Genomic DNA, 20,639 nt, shown 5'->3' with positions numbered 1-20,639 from the left:
ACTTCCATTGGAAGATCCTTATCAGTTTTTAGCTGAGTTCTTGCAAATCTGTGACACTGTCAAGACTAATGGGGTTGACCCTGAGGTCTACAGACTTATGCTATTCCCTTTTGCTGTAAGAGACAGAGCTAGGATATGGTTGGACTCACAACCTAAAGAAAGCCTGAACTCTTGGGAAAAGCTAGTCAATACCTTCTTGGCAATGTTCTTTCCACCTCAAAAATTGAGTAAGCTTAGAGTGGAAGTCCAAACCTTCAGACAGAAGGAAGGTGAATCCCTCTATGAAGCTTGGGAAAGATACAAATAATTGATCAGAAAGTGTCCTTCTGACATGCTTTCTGAGTGGAGCATCATAGGTATCTTCTATGATGGTCTGTCTGAACTGTCCAAGATGTCATTGTATAGCTCTGCTGGAGGATCTCTTCATCTGAAAAAGACGCCTGCAGAAGCTCAAGAACTTATTGAAATGGTTGCAAATAACTAATTCATGTACACTTCTAGAAGGATCAAGAGAGACCTCAATAAGGTTTCAACAACAATAATGGTGGAAGAAACAAGTTTAGCAATGGCAAGCCTTTTCCATCATCTTCTCAGCAACAGACAGAGAATTCTAAGCAGAGCCACTCTGACTTAGCAACCATGGTCTCTGATCTAATCAAAACCGCTCAAAGTTTCATGACTGAAACAAGGTCCTCCATTAGAAACTTGGAGGCACAAGTGGGTCAGCTGAGTAAGAAAGTTACTGAACTCCCTCCTAGTACTCTTCCAAGCAATACAGAAGAAAATCCAAAAGGAGAGTGTAAGGCCATCAACATGGCCGAATTTGGAGAGGAGGAAGAGGCAGTGATCGCCAGTGAGGAAGACCTCAATGGACGTCCACTGGCCTCCAATGAGTTCCCTAATGAGGAACCATGGGAATCTGAGGCTCACACTGAGACCATAGAGATTCTATTGAATTTACTTCTGCCATTCATGAGCTCTGATGAGTATTCTTCCTCTGAAGAGGATGAAGATGTCACTGAAGAGCAAGTTGCTAAATACCTTGGAGCAATCATGAAGTTAAATGACAAGTTATTTGGTAATGAGACTTGGGAGGATGAACCCCCTTTGCTCACCAAAGAACTGGATGACTTGACTAGGCAGAGGTTACCTCAAAAGAGACAGGACCCTGGGAAGTTCTCAATACCTTGTACAGTTGGCACCATGACCTTCAAGAAGGCTCTGTGTGACCTAGGGTCAAGCATAAACCTTATGCCTCTCTCTGTAATGGAGAAGCTAGGGATCTTTGAGGTACAAGCTGCAAGAATCTCACTAGAGATGGCAAACATTTCAAGAAAACAAGCTTATGGACTTGTAGAGGATGTTCTGGTAAAAGTTGAAGACCATTACATCCCTGCTGATTTCATAGTCCTAGAGATTGGGAAGTGCATGGATGAATCCATCATCCTTGGCAGACCCTTCCTAGCCACAGCAAAGGCTGTGATTGATGTTGACAGAGGAGAATTAATCATTCAAGTGAATGAAGAATCCTTTGTGTTTAAGGCTCAAGGATATCCCTCTGTAACCATGGAGAGGAAGCATGAAGAGCTTCTCTCAAAACAGAGTCAAACAGAGCCCCCACAGTCAAACTCTAAGTTTGGTGTTGGGAGGCCACAACCAAACCCTAAGTTTGGTGTTAAACCCCCTCATTCAAACTCTAAGTTTGGTGTTGGGAGGTTCCAACATTGCTCTGAACATTTGTGAGGCTCCATGAGAGCCCACTGTCAAGCTACTGACATTAAAGAAGCGCTTGTTAGGAGGCAACCCAATGTTATATTTATCTATTTTCTTTTGTTATTTTATGTTTTCTATAGGTTTATGATCATGGGAAGTCACAAAATCAATTGAAAAAAGCAAAAACAGCATGAAAAACAGAAAGAAAAACAGCACACCCTGGAGGAAAACTTGCTGGCGTTTAAACGCCAGTAAGGGCAGCAAATGGGCGTTTAACGCCCAGTCTGGCACCATTCTGGGCGTTTAACGCCAGAAAGGGGCACCAGACTGGCGTTAAACGCTAGGAAGGGGCAAGAAGCTGGCGTTAAACGCCAGAAATGGGCACCATCCCGGCGTTTAACGCCAGAATTGGCATAAAGAGTATTTTTGCTTGCCACTTGGTGCAGGGATGAATTTTTCTTGACACCTCAGGATCTGTGGACCCCACATGATCCCCACCTACCCCACCACTCTCTCTCTTCTTCACCCATTCACCAATCACCTCAACACCTCTTTCCCGAAAACCCCTCACCTATCAAATCCCACTATTCTATTCACCACTCACATCCATCCTTCATAAAACCCCACTTACCTCACCATTCAAATTCAAACCACTTTCCCTCCCAACCCACCCATCCATGACCGAACCCTACCCCTCTCCCCACCCCTATATAAACTCTTCTTCACTCCTTCATTTTCACACAACCTAAACATTACTTCTCCCCCTTGGCCAAGCCACAAAGCCACCTCCATCTCCTCTATTTCTTCTTCTTCTACTCTCTTCTTTCTTCTTTTGCTCGAGGACGAGCAAACCTTCTAAGTTTGGTGTGGTAAAAGCATTGCTTTTTGTTTTTCCATAACCATTTATGGCATCTAAGGCCGGAGAAACCTCTAGAAAGAGGAAAGGGAAGGCAAAAGCTTCCAACTCCGAGTCATGGGAGATGGAGAGATTCATCTCAAGGGTGCATTAAGACCACTTCTATGAAGTTGTGGCCATGAAGAAGGTGATCCCCAAGGTCCCTTTCAAACTCAAAAAGAGTGAATATCCAGAGATCCGACATGAGATCCGAAGAAGAGGTTGGGAAGTTCTTACCAACCCCATTCAACAAGTCGGAATCTTAATGGTTCAAGAGTTCTATGCCAATACATGGATCACCAAGAACCATGATCAAAGTGTGAACCCGGACCCAAAGAATTGGCTTACAATGGTTCGAGGGAAATGCTTGGATTTTAGTCCAGAAAATGTAAGGTTCGCATTCAACTTGCCCATGATGCAAGGAGATGAACACCCTTACACTAGAAGGGTCAACTTTGATCAAAGGTTGGACCAAGTCCTCATAGACATTTGTGAAGAGGGCGCTCAATGGAAGAGAGATTCAAGAGGGAAGCCGGTTCAACTGAGAAGGCATGACCTCAAGCCCGTAGCTAGAGGATGGTTGGAGTTTATCCAACGCTCAATCATTCCCACTAGCAACCGGTCCGAAGTTACTATAGACCGGGCTATCATGATTCATAGCATCATGATTGGAGAGGAAGTAGAAGTTCATGAGGTTATATCCCAAGAACTTTATAAGGTGGCGGACAAGTCCTCTACCTTGGCAAGGTTAGCTTTCCCTCATCTCATTTGTCACCTCTGTTATTCAGTTGGAATTGACATAGAGGGAGACATCCTCATTGAGGAAGAACAAGCCGCCATCACTAAGGTGGACCCGTTCTTTAATATCCTTGTTCTTTAATTTCCTGTTTTTCGAATTTTTATGCCTATGTTTATCTATGTTTGTGTCTTATGATAATTAGTGTTAGTGTCTATGCCTTAAAGTTATGAATGTCCTATGAATCCATCACCTTTCTTAAATGAAAAATGTTCTTAATTGGAAAAGAGAAGAATTGCATGAATTTTGAATTTTATAACAGATTGATTATTTTGATGTGGTGGCAATACTTTGACTTCTGAATGTATGCTTGAACAATGCATATGTCTTTTGAATTTGTTATTCATGAATGTTGGCTCTTGAAAGAATGATGAAAAAGGAGACATGTTACTGAAGATCTGAAAAATCATAAAAATGATTCTTGAAGCAAGAAAAAGCAGAGAATTCAAAAAAAAAGATAGTACATGCGAAAAAAAGAGAGGAAGAAAAAGAAAAAAATAAAGTTGTGATCCAAGGCAAAAAGAGTGTGCTTAAGAACCCTGGACACCTCTAATTGGGGACTCTAGCAAAGTTGAGTCACAATCTGAAAAGGTTCACCCAGTTATGTGTCTGTGGCATGTATGTATCCGGTGGTAATACTGGAAGATAGAGTGCTTTGGGCCACGGCCAAGACTCATAAAGTAGCTATGTTCAAGAATCATCATACTTAACTAGGAGAATCAATAACACTATCTGGATTCTAAGTTCCTATGGAAGCCAATCATTCTGAATTTCAAAGGATAGAGTGAGATGCCAAAACTATTCAGAGGCAAAAAGCTAAAAGCCCCGCTCATCTAATTAATACTGATCTTCATAGATGTTTTTGGAATTCATTGCATATTCTCTTCTTTTTATCTTATTTGATTTTCAGTTTCTTGGGGACAAGCAACAATTTAAGTTTGGTGTTGTGATGAGCGGATAATTTATACGCTTTTTGGCATTGTTTTTAGTATGTTTTTAGTATGTTTTAGTTAGTTTTTATTATATTTTTATTAGTTTTTAGTTAAAATTCACTTTTCTGGACTTTACTATGAGTTTGTGTGTTTTTCTATGATTTCAGGAATTTTCTGGCTGAAATTGAGGGACCTGAGCAAAAATCTGATTCAGAGGCTGAAAAGGACTGCAGATGCTGTTGGATTTTGACCTCCCTGCACTCGAAGTGAATTTTCTGGAGCTACAAAAGCCCAATTGGCGCGCTCTTAATTGTGTTGGAAAGTAGACATCCTGGGCTTTCCAGCAACGTATAATAGTTCATACTTTGTCTGAGATTTAATGGCCCAAATAGTATTCCAAGTCAGCTCAAGAATTCTAGCATAAAACGCCGGAACTGGCACAAGAATGGGAGTTAAACGCCCAAACTGGCACAAAAGCTGGCGTTTAACTCCAAGAAGAGTCTCTACACGAAAATGCTTCAATGCTCAGCCCAAGCACACACCAAGTGGGTCCGGAAGTGGATTTTTATGTCATTTACTCATATTTGTAAACCCTAGGCTACTAGTTCTCTATAAGTAGGACCTTTTACTATTGTATTTTCGTCTTTTGATCACTAGAGATCTTTTGATCATGTTTAGATGATTGAACCCTCTTTGGGAGGCTGGCTATTTGGCCATGCCTAGACCTTGTTCTTATGTATTTTCAACGGTGGAGTTTCTACACACCATAGATTAAGGTGTGGAGCTCTGTTGTACCTCGAGTATTAATGCAATTACTATTGTTCTTCTATTCAATTTAGCTTATTCTTATTCTAAGATATCACTTGTTCCTCAACTTGATGAATGTGATGATCCGTGACAATCATCATCATTCTCACCTATGAACGTGTGCCTGACAACCACCTCCGTTCTACCTTAGATTGAGTGGATATCTCTTGGATCCCTTAATCGGAATCTTCGTGGTATAAGCTAGAATTGATGGCGGCATTCAAGAGAATTCGGAAGGTCTAAACCTTGTTTGTGGTATTCTGAGTAGGATTCAAAAGATTGAATGACTGTAACGAGCTTCAAACTCGCGATTGTGGGGCGTTAGTGACAGACGCAAAAGAATCACTGGATTCTATTCCGACATGATCGAGAACCGAGAGCTGAATAGCCGTGCTGTGACAGAGCGCGTTGAACATTTTCATTGAGAGGATGGGACTGTAGCCATTAACAACGATGATGCCCAACATACAGCTTGCCGTGGAATGGAGTAAAAAGGATTGGATGAAGACAGTAGGAAAGCAGAGAAACGGAAGGGACAGAGCACCTCCATACGCTTATCTGAAACTCTCACCAATGAATTACATAAGTATCTCTATCCTTATTTTATGTTTTATGTTATCCTCCATAACCATTTGAATCTGCCTGACTGAGATTTACAAGATGACCATAGCTTGCTTCATACCAACAATCTCCGTGGGATCGACCCTTACTCGCGTAAGGTTTATTACTTGGACGACCCAGTGCACTTGCTGGTTAGTTGTGCGAAGTTGTGATAAAGAGTTGAGATTGCAATTGAGCATACCATGTTGATGGCGCCATTGATGATCACAATTTCGTGCACCAGGATGAAAGCCTTCCCTCTCCCTCTGTTGCTGGTACGTCTGATTCCCATAAATACTTGATCATTAGGATAGTTAAAGATATTCTTCAAGAATATGTCTTTATGACAAAACAGATGGTCAGATCGAGTAAGGAACAGTGGAAGATTGCATTACAAAATGAAAAATCATTCATGATAGGATCGAGGTGTTTTTGAAACATCTTGATTCCCTTGATGAGGACCAGGTCATGTCAGACAAAGATAAAGATGCCTTGGACACTGAGGATGAAAATTCTGATGCCTAGTCTTGCTCTCTATTGCCTCTGAATGACTTATATTTTGTTGCCTCTGATATCGGAACTTTGATACATTTCTAGTTTCTCTTGAACTTTATTTCAACTTGGATGACTGTCATAAGTTTAACTATGTTACACTCTATTTGGTATGCATGATTTGCTATTTTGGCTGTGTTAATTGCTATTTGTGATTGTAGATTTTCTCCTTGATGACAAAAGGGAGAGAGATGAAATGAATTGAAAATAAATTGTTTACTATTTTGAAAGGATAAAAAGAAATTGAAATAGAACACCATGCCCTGTTTCAGCTCTGATTCAATTTTGAGCTCTGTCTCAATTCTATTTTTGGCTTATTAAAATATTCTGCTCTGATCTGTTTTTATTATGTCTCTTGATTTAGACCAGGATCTGAGTGAGAACATGGGCTGTATCATGATTGGCTTATGAGCTTGTATTTGTTAATTTAATGCTCTGTTTTGGATTCTAATTTCGTTTTGAGATCTATTTCGGTTATGTTTTGGAATATTCTGCCCTATTTTGTTGGATCATGTCTCTACAGGGATAACATGTTTCCAATCATGATAGTATTATGTGCTCATAAGTGTTGAAATCTTACTCTGTTAAAGGAACTACAACTTTTTGAAAACTTTGCCTTTATCCTTTTAAATCGGGTTACTAATAGCCTGATCAAAGAAGCTCATAATTGCTAGAATATATCTTGAACATAGGCATTCTTTTCTATGAATAAATTGTCCTAATCAGATTGATCAAAGTACATATTAAGGGGGAGCATGGTGATCAAAAGAAAGGGAGAGTATTATGTGAATTATTCATCAAAGGGAAGTTTCCTCTCCTAATATTTCACAATTCATTTTAATAATATTTGTCATCAAGAGAGAGGTTATTGAGTTTGAAAAACTAATTTTTGTGATGAACAAACATTATAAGCTAATTATCAATTGTTTGTTTAATTTATTTGGTTTAGTGCGTAGGAAAATAAGTTAACCAAATTGGTCCAAGAAACTTGAGATCCAGCCCGAACTCGGTCTGGCCCATGTATGCACAAAATATGAGTTACACATTGATCACCCATTAAGCAAGTCTACACTAAATACCCCAATCTTGATCCAAGATAGGAAATGGCTGAACCTAGCCACAAGTTACATGGCCCAAATAAAAATCCAAGCACATTCGGTAATCAACTACATTTTCCACTTTCAGACACTTGAACCCCAAATTCATTCCAATTAATTTTCTTGAAGCTTCCACCGAAAGCCAAATTCTTTCTTCTCTCTCCTCTCTCTTTCACTTCGGTCACGTCTTCCAACAAGGAAGAAAAAAAGAAAAGAAAAATGCAGTAGCTATGATGGTGTGAAGAACAAAAAACTTGTTTCCAAATCCAAGCAAGAAAAAAAGACTACAACCAAGAAGCTAGTCACTCTTCGGTCAGAAAACATAAAAAATTTCTTTCTACTTTTGTGCTTTACTAAGGAACCATGGAGAAATCTGCCAAGCACCAAGAATAAAATAAGCAAGAATGAAGAAAGCAAAGTCAATAATTGTTAGAAGCTCATCAATGCTAAAAAATAAAACTTGAACCAAAGCAAGGCTTCACGGTCAATAATGAAGAAACTTGAAGAAAAAGGATGAGAGAGAATGGGTAAGTTGCATGCAACCGATTCAGATTTCTCTCTCCTCACTGACAAAGCCGATGTAAGCTCTATGAAGGAGAATAAGATAGTATGGACCGTGAACTAGCTTCAACCTAGGAAGCTTCACTCTTCTATAATAAGGGTGAATGGCCAAGGGTTGAAGGCAAGGGAGTAAGAACAAAGCACAATGTTCAGTTCTTATAGCTTCCTAAACTTTTGAGTTCTTCTCCTTCATGGTTCTCATTTAGTATTCTCTTTTTTTCAATTTAGTCTGTCTGAGTCTCATTAAAAAAAGGCAAACATGGTGAGGTTTGTAAGAAAAAGCCAATGAGAGGTAAAAAGTGGTGAGTTAAACTTGGAGAAAAAGCCATAAGATGTTTCAGATTTTCTTTGTACATTTTTCTGTTTTAAGTCATGATCCTGTGGAGATTCTCTTGTAAGTTGGGTTAGCTCTTTACTGTTGAAAGCTAGATTAAGATCTAGTCAAATTCAGATTGTATTAGAATCTGAATTTGTCCCAGATAGAATTAGGTAGATCCTAGAAAAACATTGATGTATGTAATATGTTGAAAAAGTTAGTGAAATCCCATCATAATTTTGATGGAGACTGGATGTAGGCTACATTGCACTAGGTAGCTGAACCAAGATACATCTATGTGTCACTTCTTCTTCTCTACTTCACTTCTGGTTCTGTTACTCAAGAGATAAAAATAAAGTGTCTCTCAACTCGATACGAGACAAAAGCAAAAATATCTCCTAAGTTTCTTTAAAAAAGCAAAAGGCAATATTCACAAGAAAAGGAGGCTAAGATTCAAGCCCCCATTCTCTTAGCCACTGATAACCATCAAGATCATTTTAGACTTAGATCAAGTTAATTTATTTAATTTAGTAAATTTGAGACATATAATATTTAATAAAAAATTGTGACCATGTATTTCTGCAATGTCCATGTGTCATCGTGTGAGCTTGTTCATCCCAACATCGGACATCCTCCTACTGTATATTAGAGAGGCCCAGTTTGGCTATGCAGTAGAACTTAGGGATTCATCCTTGACAACCTTTTTCTCTCTACTTTTATTTAGCGGTAGAGGCCAAAGACCCATAGTTTTCACTTACTATTGGGTAAGTGCATCATTACATTCCAAAACGTGGCATACTATCTTGGGTTGCACACAGATGGTGAGTCGATTGGGAATTGCACTAGAGATTTTTAGACGTTCGATGGCCACCTACGTGGTAATGGGTTGAGGAGCTGCTCGATGTTAGGACTTCACCTCAGCCTAAGACGAAGAAGAAAGCTTTTGTGCTGAAGATGTCTTGGTTTAGAGACAGAATCACACATATTCCGCAAGGTGTAGATCCAATTACTTTGAGAAAGTATGTCCGGTGTTACCTGTTGATACTAATTGGGGTTTTTATTTATGGACAAGTCTGCCAACCTCATCCCTCTTAGGTGGTTGCCGCTCCTTGAGCATTTTAACACATGTCGGGGATTATCGTGGGCTCTACAAAATTTGCTTGGACCTACCATTCTTTGTGTAGCATTGCTCATTGCGATATTATGAAAATTGTCAGGTGTATCCCGCTTATACAGTCATGGATCTACCATAGATTTACTGCTTCTTATCCGACCAAAAGGGATGTAGTCACATTCTTGCTTGCTGCAAGGTACGTAAACTTCATTTCATGCTGAGTTACAATTTTACAATATTTATTATATAACGTAATCTAATCTCCATTAATAGGTTGGCTAGATGGGGACATCAGAGTAGAGACCACCATGAAGGTAGGATTCTTCATGGCGACACAAGTTAGATGCATTAGGTCTCTACTCCTAAACTTGTAGTCCATCCAAAATTCAGTTTTATTATCTCTGTAATCTTCTCTTTAGCTATGGTTAAAAGGATCATCCAGCTATATGGAATCCATGTCTAGAGTGCAATAATAACTTGGAACATCTGATACTTGAGGAATAGCCAAGGTGGAGGAAGATAAAACTGAATACCCCACCGCTTGGAGTATCTGTCACACACTCATCTAAAGAACCACTCTCACTAGATGGCCACATTTCAATAATGTACTCCAAATCAGACTCACTCTCCTCCTCCTCCTCCACATAGCCACTCGATGTGGCATATTGAATAGAATTTGCCGCTAGCGGTAGGCCCTACTGAATCAAAGAAAAAGGCCCATCACCACCTCCTACGTCACGAGCCTCAGTATACTATTCCATTACATGTTACATTGCAACATTAGCTTCGAATACACGTTAAATATTATCCGCACATGGTCATCACCTTAGACCCAAAATTTCTTGTTTCAAAATCTTCTATTCAGTAGCGCTGACAGAAATCTGTACCCGACATTTCCAATCTCATTAGAACCAACTGCATCTATATTCATTAACATGCAATTCTTTAGTGTATAGAGGGAATCTAGATGCCACATGCGTAGTATTATCATAGAAGAATTGTACTCAAATATCACTCCATCCTCACCATGTGTCGAGTTACGGTGCTTGTAAGTCCTTATATATGTGAAATACTTTGTAAGTAGTTTTCTACGATGCAAAGAATTTGAATTTATTTTGCACACATCTTGAATGCACTACATCCAAAAAGAGTGTCTTAAGATCTTGGATGCTCAGTACACAAGATATGGATAAATTTCATAAAAAAACTTGATTTTGGATGAGTTTATATTTCTTTTGCTCAATGTATTAAAGATGTGGCATTCATATTTAAATTAATAAATATTACACAAATAAATAAATTATTTGTTTAATTTAAATGAAAAAGATCCATTCCTTTTCTCTTATTGGAATAAAATATTTTTATCTTTGGAGGAAAAAGAATTAGTTATCACTCGTTGCGTTATCATATATTTCATTTACAACTCTTGTAACAAAAAATAAAATTTCATAAATTGTTAACTATTTTTGATGAAGACAGCAAATTAACAGCAACACCTACAAGAATATGACTAAGCTATAAAATTATTTTAATATAAAGAATAACGTATATAGATTAATAGGATCAGAAATTCAAAATTTAACTCTTAGCATGGATTAATATTAGTATATAGTACAACTTTTTAATAGCAATTTTTACTATAATTTAATCAAGTCTTGGATTATAAAATGAGTAGATAACACCTAACTCTGACGTTGACATGAACAATTTTGAATTTGATTAGGATAAGAAGTTACTTAAAATAGTATGATTCTAAATTGGTTTATCCATTTATTTTTTTTTTGTTTTGGAACTTTTAAAATTTAAACACAAGAAAAAGGATTTTATGTTGAGCTATATAAACACCTTTTTTGTCAGAGGTTTTTGCCACATCTATTTCATTGAGATTTTCTTTTACTTTCTCTGTTGTTTTTTAAACATTTTCTCCAGTAATTTTTGTTGTTGTCTTTTCTTATGACAATGATGACCATCCTTGCTAAGCAACCTTCCCTTGGTATTATTGTAACCTTTATTTTACTATTTCAATTTGGTTTATATTCTTGCATAACTCGTGTCTGTCATATTGTAACATATTTTCAGGGTCACAATTCGACGAGAAGAGCATGCACACTGTCACTGAGGAAGCCAAGAAAGTTGCATTGAATGGTGAATTTTCTTTGCCAAAGGAATTTTCACATAATGAATTTACAACACCAGAAATCAATTCATTTGGCCACTCTTTCAGGTTTCAACTCCATTTCATATTCTCTCACTCATATTTTCTTCAATTAATTTTTATTAATGGATCTTTATAGTTTTAAATAGTGTATGTTGATAAAAAAATAATGCTATTGTGGGTTGATGACAGGATATTTGCAGGGATTATGATGTTGAAAGTGAAAGGCAAAAAGATGTAGAGGAATTCTATAGACTGCAACACATCAACCAAACATATGACTTTGTAAGCAAACTTTAATCTATCTCCCTAGGCAATGTTATGCGAATGATAAATGCTAACTAAAATTTTATTTGCTAAATGCAATGTTATTACAGGTGAAGAAAATGAGAGAGCACTATCAGAAATTGGACAAGGCAGAAATGAGCATATGGGAATGTTGTGAGCTGCTCAATCAAGTGGTGGATGAGAGTGATCCTGATTTGGATGAACCTCAAATTGTAACAAATTACAATCTGCTGAAGCCATCAGAAAAGATTATCCTAATGAAGATTGGTTGCATCTGACTGCTCTCATCCATGGTACTTGCACTTGGATATACTTTTGTATAAGCTTTGCTAAAAGAGCCATTTAAAGTCTTGATCATAATCATACATGAAAGTTAAGCTGCTTTTGTTTACAAAGAGACAACATATTTTATACCAATAGAAATTTACAAATGATAGTTGATTTGTTTTAGATCATGGAAAGATTCTTCTTCTTCCTCAATTTGGCGAGCTTCCTCAATGGGCTGTTGTTGGTGAGCATTTATTACTTCTAATTGCCTTATGGAGTTATGGTATATGATTTTGAATTCAACAATTAAACTTAATAAAAAATACATATTTGCAGGAGATACATTCCCTGTTGGTTGTGCCTTTGATGAAGCAAACATTCACCACAAGGTAATCAATTAGTTTTGAGAAGGTTATAACTAACTTTAGTTTGTTATCTTAAACTAGCAATCAATATAAGCTTCTTCTTGGCTCTAGTATTTCAAGTACAACCCAGATTTCAAAAATCCTACTTATAGCACGAAAGAAGGGGTCTACACTAAAAGATGTGGACTCAACAACGTTATGATGTCATGGGGACATGATGATTACATGTATTTGGTGAGTCTATATAGAAGAGTGCATCACTTGGATCATTGAATGATTTGCAATTTATATAATAATTTGATATTTTTTTGTATTATTTGATTTAGGACTTGATAAATAGTACATTTTTAAATATGTAGGTTGCTAAGAAAAATGGCTCCACTCTGCCTTCAGCAGGATTGTTCATTATCCGATATCACTCTTTCTATGGTAAGTGTTTTCACCATGTGCTATTTGTCCTCCTATTTAAATTTTGGGTTATAAATGACTAGTTATTCTTTGGTCAGCAAATACAATAACCCTTTATATGATGTATAATAACCTTGTAGCCTTACATAAAGAAGGTGCATACGCTCATCTCATGAATGATGAAGACCGTGAGAACTTGAAATGGCTCCATGTATTCAAGTAAGTTCCTGCCTAACTTAAATATATCTTTTTTTCTGGCTACATCTTCTATTGTCACTTACATCACTGATAATTTTGTGCAGCAAGTATGATTTGTATAGCAAGAATAAAGTCTTAGTTGATGTAGAAAAGGTTAAGCCATACTATCAGTCTCTTATTGAGAAGGTGAGAAAAATTTGAATGATTTTGTTGATTTGTTATTTTGTTTGTAACATGATTTGCACTTTGCAGTATTTTCCCGCAAAACTTAAATGGTGAAGCCTCAAAATTAGCAATGGAGACCAAGGGTGCGTAGGGGATTGAGTTTTTTCCCATGATGAGCGGATAATTTATACGCTTTTTGGCATTATTTTTAGTATGTTTTTAGTATATTTTAGTTAGTTTTTAGTATACTTTTATTAGTTTTTAGTTAAAATTCACTTTTCTGGACTTTACTATGAGTTTGTGTGTTTTTCTGTGATTTCAGGTATTTTCTGGCTGAAATTGAGGGTCCTGAGCAAAAATCTGATTCAGAGGCTGAAAAGGACTGCAGATGCTGTTGGATTCTGACCTCCTTGCACTCGAAGTGGATTTTCTGGAGCTACAGAAGCCCAATTGGTACGCTCTCAATGGCGTTGGAAAGTAGACATCCTTGGCTTTCCAGCAATGTATAATAGTCCATACTTTGCCCGAGATTTGATGGCCCAAACCGGCGTTGCAAATCAGCTTCAGAATTCCCAGCGTTTAACGCTGGAACTGGCATAAAAATTGGAGTTAAACGCCCAAACTGGCATAAAAGCTGGCGTTTAACTCCAGAAAAAGTCTCTACACATGAAAGCTTCAATGCTCAGCCCAAACACACACTAAGTGGACCCAGAAGTGGATTTTTACGTCATTTACTCATTTCTGTATACCCTAGGTTACTAGTTCACTATTAATAGGATCTTTTGACATTGTATCTGTACCTCATGACACATTACACGTTTCTCATTGTATTTTCTACGGCATGAGTCTCTAAACCCCATGGTTGGGGGTGAGGAGCTCTGCTGTGTCTTGATGGATTAATGCAATTACTACTGTTTTTCATTCAATCATGCTTGCTTCCATTCTAAGATATCACTTGTTCTTAAACCTGATGAATGTGATGATCCGTGACACTCATCATCATTCTCAACTATGAACGTGTGCCTGACAACCACCTCCGTTCTACCTTAGATTGAGTAGATATATCTTGGATTCCTTAATCAGAATCTTCGTGGTATAAGCTAGAATTGATGGCGGCATTCAAGAGAATCCGGAAGGTCTAAACCTTGTCTGTGGTATTCTGAGTAGGATTCAAGGATTGAATGACTGTGACGAGTTTCAAACTCCTGAAGGCTAGGCGTTAGTGACAGACGCAAAAGAATCACTGGATTCTATTCCAACCTGATTGAGAACCGACAGATGATTAGCCGTGCTGTGACAGAGCGCGTTGAACATTTTCACTAAGAGGATGGGAGGTAGCCATTGACAACGGTGAAACCCTACATACAGCTTGCCATGGAAGAAGCCTTGCGTGCTTGAAGAAGAAGACAGTAGGAAAGCAGAGATTCAGAAGATAGAGCATCTCCAAAACCTCGACCTGTTCTCCATTACTACAAAACAAGTATTTATTTCATGTTCTTTTACTTTTTACAATCAACCCTGATAATTATTGATATCCTGACTAAGAGTTACAAGATAACCATAGCTTGCTTCAAGCCGACAATCTTCGTGGGATTGACCCTTACTCACGTAAGGTATTACTTGGACGACCCAGTGCACTTGCTGGTTAGTTGTGCGGAATTGCAAAAGTGTGATTGCAATTTCGTGCACCAAGTTTTTGGCGCCGTTGCCGGGGATTGTTCAAGTTTGGACAACTGACGGCTTATCTTGTTGCTTAGATTAGGACTGTTTTAATTTTGTTGGTTTAGAGTCTTTTATTTGAGTCTAGTTTCATATTTTAAGTTTGGTGTCAATTGCATGCTTTTGTTTTCTTTTAATTTTTTTCGAATTTGCATGTTCTTAGTCCTTTCTTGTTCTTTAAAAATTCTAAGTTTGGTGTCTTCTTTGTGTTTTACCTTTAAAATTTTCGAAAATTTGTTTTTGATTTTCTAAAAATTTTAAGTTTAGTGTCATTTTGTTGTTTTTCTCTTTCCTAATTTCAAAAATCAAATCTCTTTCAAAATAATTTTCAATCATATCTTTTCTATTGCTAATTCCAAAATCTTTTTAACTAATTAATTGATTTAGTTTTCAATTTGCTTTGATCTTATTTTCTTTTAGTTTTCGAAAATTTATTTTGTTTTCCTTTTGTTTTATTTTATTTTTTTTGGTCAATTCAAAAAAAAATATTTTACTTTACTTGTGAATTCATATCATATTCCCTTTCTCCATCATGGACCTAAGTGGAATTGAGCAGTCCAGAAAGACTCTGAGGTCATATGCTAACCCCATTACAGCTGCACATGGGAGTAGCATCTGTATACCTCCCATCAAAGCAAGCAGCTTTGAGCTAAATCCTCAACTCATTATCATGGTGCAGCAAAATTGCCAGTATTCCGGTCTTCCACAGGAAGAACCTACTGAGTTTCTGGCACAGTTCTTACAAATTGCTGACACAGTACGTGATAAAGAGGTGGATCAGGATGTCTACAGACTATTACTGTTTCCATTTACTGTAAAAGATCAAGCTAAGAGGTGGTTGAATAACCAACCTACAGCAAGTATAAAGACATGGAAACAGTTATCAGACAAATTCCTGAATCAATTTTACCCTCCAAAAAGGATGACACAGCTAAGGCTGGACATCCAAGGCTTTAAACAAGAGGATAATGAATCCCTTTATAATGCCTGGGAGAGGTATAGAGGTATGCTAAGAAAATGCCCCTCTGAAATGTTTTCAGAGTGGGTACAGCTAGACATCTTCTACTATGGGCTTACAGAAAAAGCTCAGATGTCTTTAGACCACTCAGCTGGTGGATCTATACACATGAGGAAGACAATTGAAGAGGCTCAAGAGCTTATAGATACTGTTGCTAGAAATCAATATTTGTACGCTAGCATTGAGTTCTCTACAAAAGAGGAAGCTATGGCAGTAGCCACTGATCCTAACCCTCAAGAACAGATGATTGAGCTTAATCAGCAATTACACCTGATGATAAAACAGTTAGCAGAATTTAAAGAGATGCTCCAAGAAACTAAAATTGCTAACAAGAACGTAGAATCTCAGTTGAATCAGGCAAAACAGTAGTTATCTAAACAGATAACAGAAGAATGCCAAGCAGTTCAACTGAGGAGTGGGAAGACATTGAATAACATTGCTCAAAGTAGCAAAAAGCCAAATAAGGAACAATTGACAGAGGATGACCAAACCACTGTCCAAAATCCCTCTGAGGACAGTAAGAGCCCAGAGAGGAATACTTTTGGCGTTCAAATGCCAGAAAAGGGGGGAAGCTGGCGTTAAACGCCCATTCCCTGCCCAGTTCTGGCGTTCAAACGCCAGAAAAGGGGGAAAAGTTGGCGTTAAATGCCCAAACTTCACCCAATCCTGGCGTTCAAACGCCAATGGGGAATCAGACACCTGAGAGTGTTGATAGTAACCCCTCTAAAAAGGCTTCTCCAACCACTTCTGTCAGGAATAAACCTGCAGCAACTAAGGTTGAAGAATATAAAGCCAAGATGCCTTATCCTCAGAAACTCTGCCAAGCGGAGCAGGATAAGCAATTTGCCCGCTTTGCAGACTACCTAAGGACTCTTGAAATAAAGATTCCGTTTGCAGAGGCACTTGAGCAAATACCTTCTTATGCTAAGTTCATGAAAGAGATCTTAAGTCATAAGAAGGATTGGAGAGAAACTGAAAAAGTATTTCTCACTGAAGAATGCAGTACAGTCATTCTAAAAAGCTTACCAGAAAAGCTTCAAGATCCAGGAAGCTTTATGATACCATGCACATTAGAAGGTGCTTGCACCAAGACAACCCTATGTGATCTTGGAGCAAGCATCAATCTAATACCTGCATCCACTATCAGAAAGCTTGGGTTGACTGAAGAAGTCAAACCAACCCGGATATGCCTCCAACTTGCTGATGGCTCCATTAAATATCCATCAGGCATAATAGAGGACATGATTGTCAAGGTTGGGCCATTCGCCTTTCCAACTGACTTTGTGGTGCTGGAAATGGAGGAGCACAAGAGTGCAACTCTCATTCTAGGAAGACCTTTCCTAGCAACTAGACAAACTCTCATGATGTACAAAAAGGGGAAGTAACCCTGTGAGTCAATGAGGATGAGTTCAAGTTGAATGCTGTAAAAGCTATGCAACATCCAGACACACCAAATGACTGCATGGGTGCTGACATTATTGACTCTTTGGTGGAAGAGATCAATATGACTGAAAGTCTAGAATTAGAGCTTGAGGACATCTTCAAGGATGCTCAGCCTGATCAGGAAGAACCAGAGGAAACAAAAGAATTTTTGAAAATTCCTCAGGAGGAGGATAAGCCTCCCAAACCTGAACTCAAACCATTACCACCATCCCTGAAGTATGCATTTCTGGGAGAAGGTGACACTTTTCCAGTGATTATAAGCTCTGCTTTAAATCCACAGGAAGAGGAAGCACTGATTCAAGTGCTAAGGACACACAAGACAACTCTTGGGTGGTCCATAAGTGATCTTAAGGGCATTAGCCCAGCTAGATGCATGCACAAAATCCTATTGGAGGATAATGCCAAACCAGTGGTCCAACCACAAAGGAGGCTAAATCCAGCCATGAAGGAGGTGGTGCAGAAAGAGGTCACTAAATTACTAGAGGCTGGGATTATTTATCCTATTTCTGATAGCCCCTGGGTGAGCCCTGTCCAAGTTGTCCCCAAAAAGGGAGGCATGACAGTAGTTCATAATGAAAAAAATGAACTGGTTCCTACAAGAACAGTCACAGGGTGGCGTATGTGTATTGACTACAGAAGGCTCAATACAGCCACCAGAAAGGATCATTTTCCTTTACCATTCATAGAACAAATGCTAGAAAGACTAGCTGGTCATGATTATTACTGCTTTTTGGATGGCTATTCAGGTTACAACCAAATTGCAGTAGATCCTCAAGACCAAGAGAAAACAACATTTACTTGCCCTTCTGGTGTGTTTGCCTACAGGAGGATGCCTTTTGGTCTGTGTAATGCTCCTGCAACCTTTCAGAGATGCATGCTATCCATCTTCTCTGATATGGTGGAGAAATTCCTGGAAGTCTTCATGGATGACTTCTCAGTATATGGAGACTCATTCAGCTCCTGTCTTAACCACCTAGCACTTGTCCTGAAAAGGTGCCAAGAGACTAACCTGGTTTTAAACTGGGAGAAATGTCACTTTATGGTGACTGAAGGAATTGTCCTTGGATACAAAATTTCAAGCAGGGGAATAGAGGTGGATAAGGCAAAGGTAGAGGTAATTGAAAAATTACCACCACCTGCCAATGTTAAGGCAATCAGAAGCTTTCTGGGGCATGCAGGATTCTACAGGAGGTTCATAAAGGATTTTTCAAAAATTGCAAAAACTTTGAGCAACCTGCTAGCTGCTGACACACCATTTGTGTTTGACACACAGTGTCTGCAGGCATTTGAGACCCTGAAAGCCAAGCTGGTCACAGCACCAGTCATCTCTGCACCAGACTGGACATTGCCATTCGAACTAATGTGTGATGCCAGTGACCATGCCATTGGTGCAGTGTTGGGACAGAGGCATAACAAGCTTCTGCACGTCATTTATTATGCCAGCCATGTTCTAAATGATGCACAGAAGAATTACACAACCACAGAAAAAGAGTTACTTGCAGTGGTCTATGCCATTGACAAGTTTAGATCCTATCTAGTGGGGTCAAAGGTGATTGTGTACAATGACCATGCTGCTCTTAAGTACTTACTCACAAAGCAGGATTCAAAACTCAGGCTTATAAGATGGATGTTGCTTCTGCAAGAGTTTGATATAGAAATAAGAGACAGAAAAGGGACAGAGAACCAAGTAGCTGATCATCTGTCCCGAATAGAACCAGTAGCTGGGGCGTCCCTCCCTTCTACTGAGATCTCTGAGACTTTCCCAGATGAGCAACTCTTTGCCATTTAGGAAGCTCCATGGTTTGCAGATATTGCAAATTATAAAGCTGTGAGGTTCATACCACAGGAGTACAGCAGAGTGCAAAGAAAGAAATTAATTTCAGATGCCAAGTACTACCTATGGGATGAGCCATATCTCTTTAAGAGATGTGCAGACGGAATTGTCCACAGATGTATACCCAGAGAAGAAGCACAAAGGATCCTGTGGCATTGCCATGGATCACAGTATGGGGGACATTTTGGAAGTGAGCGAACAGCCACTAAAGTCCTCCAATGTGGCTTCTACTGGCCTACTCTCTATAGAGATGCCCGAGAGTTTGTGCGTAACTGTAACAGCTGCCAAAGAGCTAGTAACTTGCCTCACGGATACACCATGCCTCAACAAGGGATCTCAGAGATTGAGTTGTTTGATGTATGGGGAATTGACTTTATGGGTCCATTCCCACCATCATACTCAAACACTTACATTCTGGTGGCAGTGGACTATGTATCTAAATGGGTAGAAGCAATTGCTACACCCACTAATGATACTAAAACCGTGCTGAAATTCCTCCAGAAACACATCTTCAGCAGATTTGGTGTTCCCAGAGTCATAATCAGTGATGGGGGTACTCATTTCTGCAATAAACAGCTTTACTCTGCTATGGTCCGATATGGAATTAGCCACAAAGTGGTAACCCCGTATCATCCACAGACAAATGGGCAAGCTGAAGTCTCTAACAGAGAGCTAAAAAGAATCCTAGAGCGGACTGTAATAGCCCGAAGAAAGGATTGGGCAAAGAGCTTGGATGATGCTCTGTGGGCATACAGAACAGCATTCAAGACTCCAATAGGAACCTCACCATACCAACTTGTGTATGGCAAGGCCTGTCATCTGCCCGTGGAACTGGAACATAAAGCCTACTGGGCAACCATATTCCTAAACCTGGATGCTAAGTTAGCTGGTGAAAAGAGATTACTCCAGCTAAATGAGCTAGATGAATTTAGACTCAGTGCCTTTGAAAATGCAAAGATTTATAAGGAAAAGGCAAAGAAGTGGCATGACAAGAAGTTGTCATCCAGAGTCTTTGAGCTAGGACAAAAAGTTCTGCTCTTCAACTCTAGGCTCAGATTGTTCCCAGGAAAACTTAAATCCCGGTGGAGGGGTTCGTATGTGATTACAGGAGTGTCACCATATGGATATGTTGAGCTTCAGGATACTGATTCTGACAAAAAGTTCATTGTTAATGGACAGAGGATCAAGCATTATCTTGAAAGCAATTTTGAGCAGGAATGCTCAAAACTGAGGCTGGAATGATCCTCAGTGAAGGTCCAGCTAAAGACAATAAAGAAGCGCTTGCTGGGAGGCAACTCAGTCATTAGCAGGTTATATGTTTTGTTTCTACAAGGGCAATTATCAAAATTGAAGGAATTCACAGAGTTATAGAAGGATTCAGTGCAAAAAGCAGAGA

General features: G+C 38.8%; 1 non-coding gene and 1 pseudogene across 1 annotated transcript; one reads left to right on the top strand and one right to left on the bottom strand.

Annotated features, from left to right (window-relative positions):
- Positions 1-229: 229 nt before the first annotated feature.
- On the bottom strand, positions 230-337 carry LOC112794010 (small nucleolar RNA R71). Its single transcript, XR_003198693.1, has one exon. It is a non-coding gene; the product is annotated as a small nucleolar RNA R71 (small nucleolar RNA).
- An 8,886-nt stretch (positions 338-9,223) lies between these two features.
- Positions 9,224-13,343, top strand: LOC112770181 (inositol oxygenase 4-like; annotated as a pseudogene).
- The last annotated feature ends 7,296 nt before the right edge of the window (positions 13,344-20,639 follow it).

The sequence above is a fragment of the Arachis hypogaea genome, chromosome 3 (genome assembly GCF_003086295.3).
Source record: "Arachis hypogaea cultivar Tifrunner chromosome 3, arahy.Tifrunner.gnm2.J5K5, whole genome shotgun sequence".
Lineage (NCBI taxonomy): Eukaryota > Viridiplantae > Streptophyta > Magnoliopsida > Fabales > Fabaceae > Arachis > Arachis hypogaea.
Note: the sequence above shows the minus strand (reverse complement) of the source record. Positions and strands in the feature narration are given on the sequence as shown.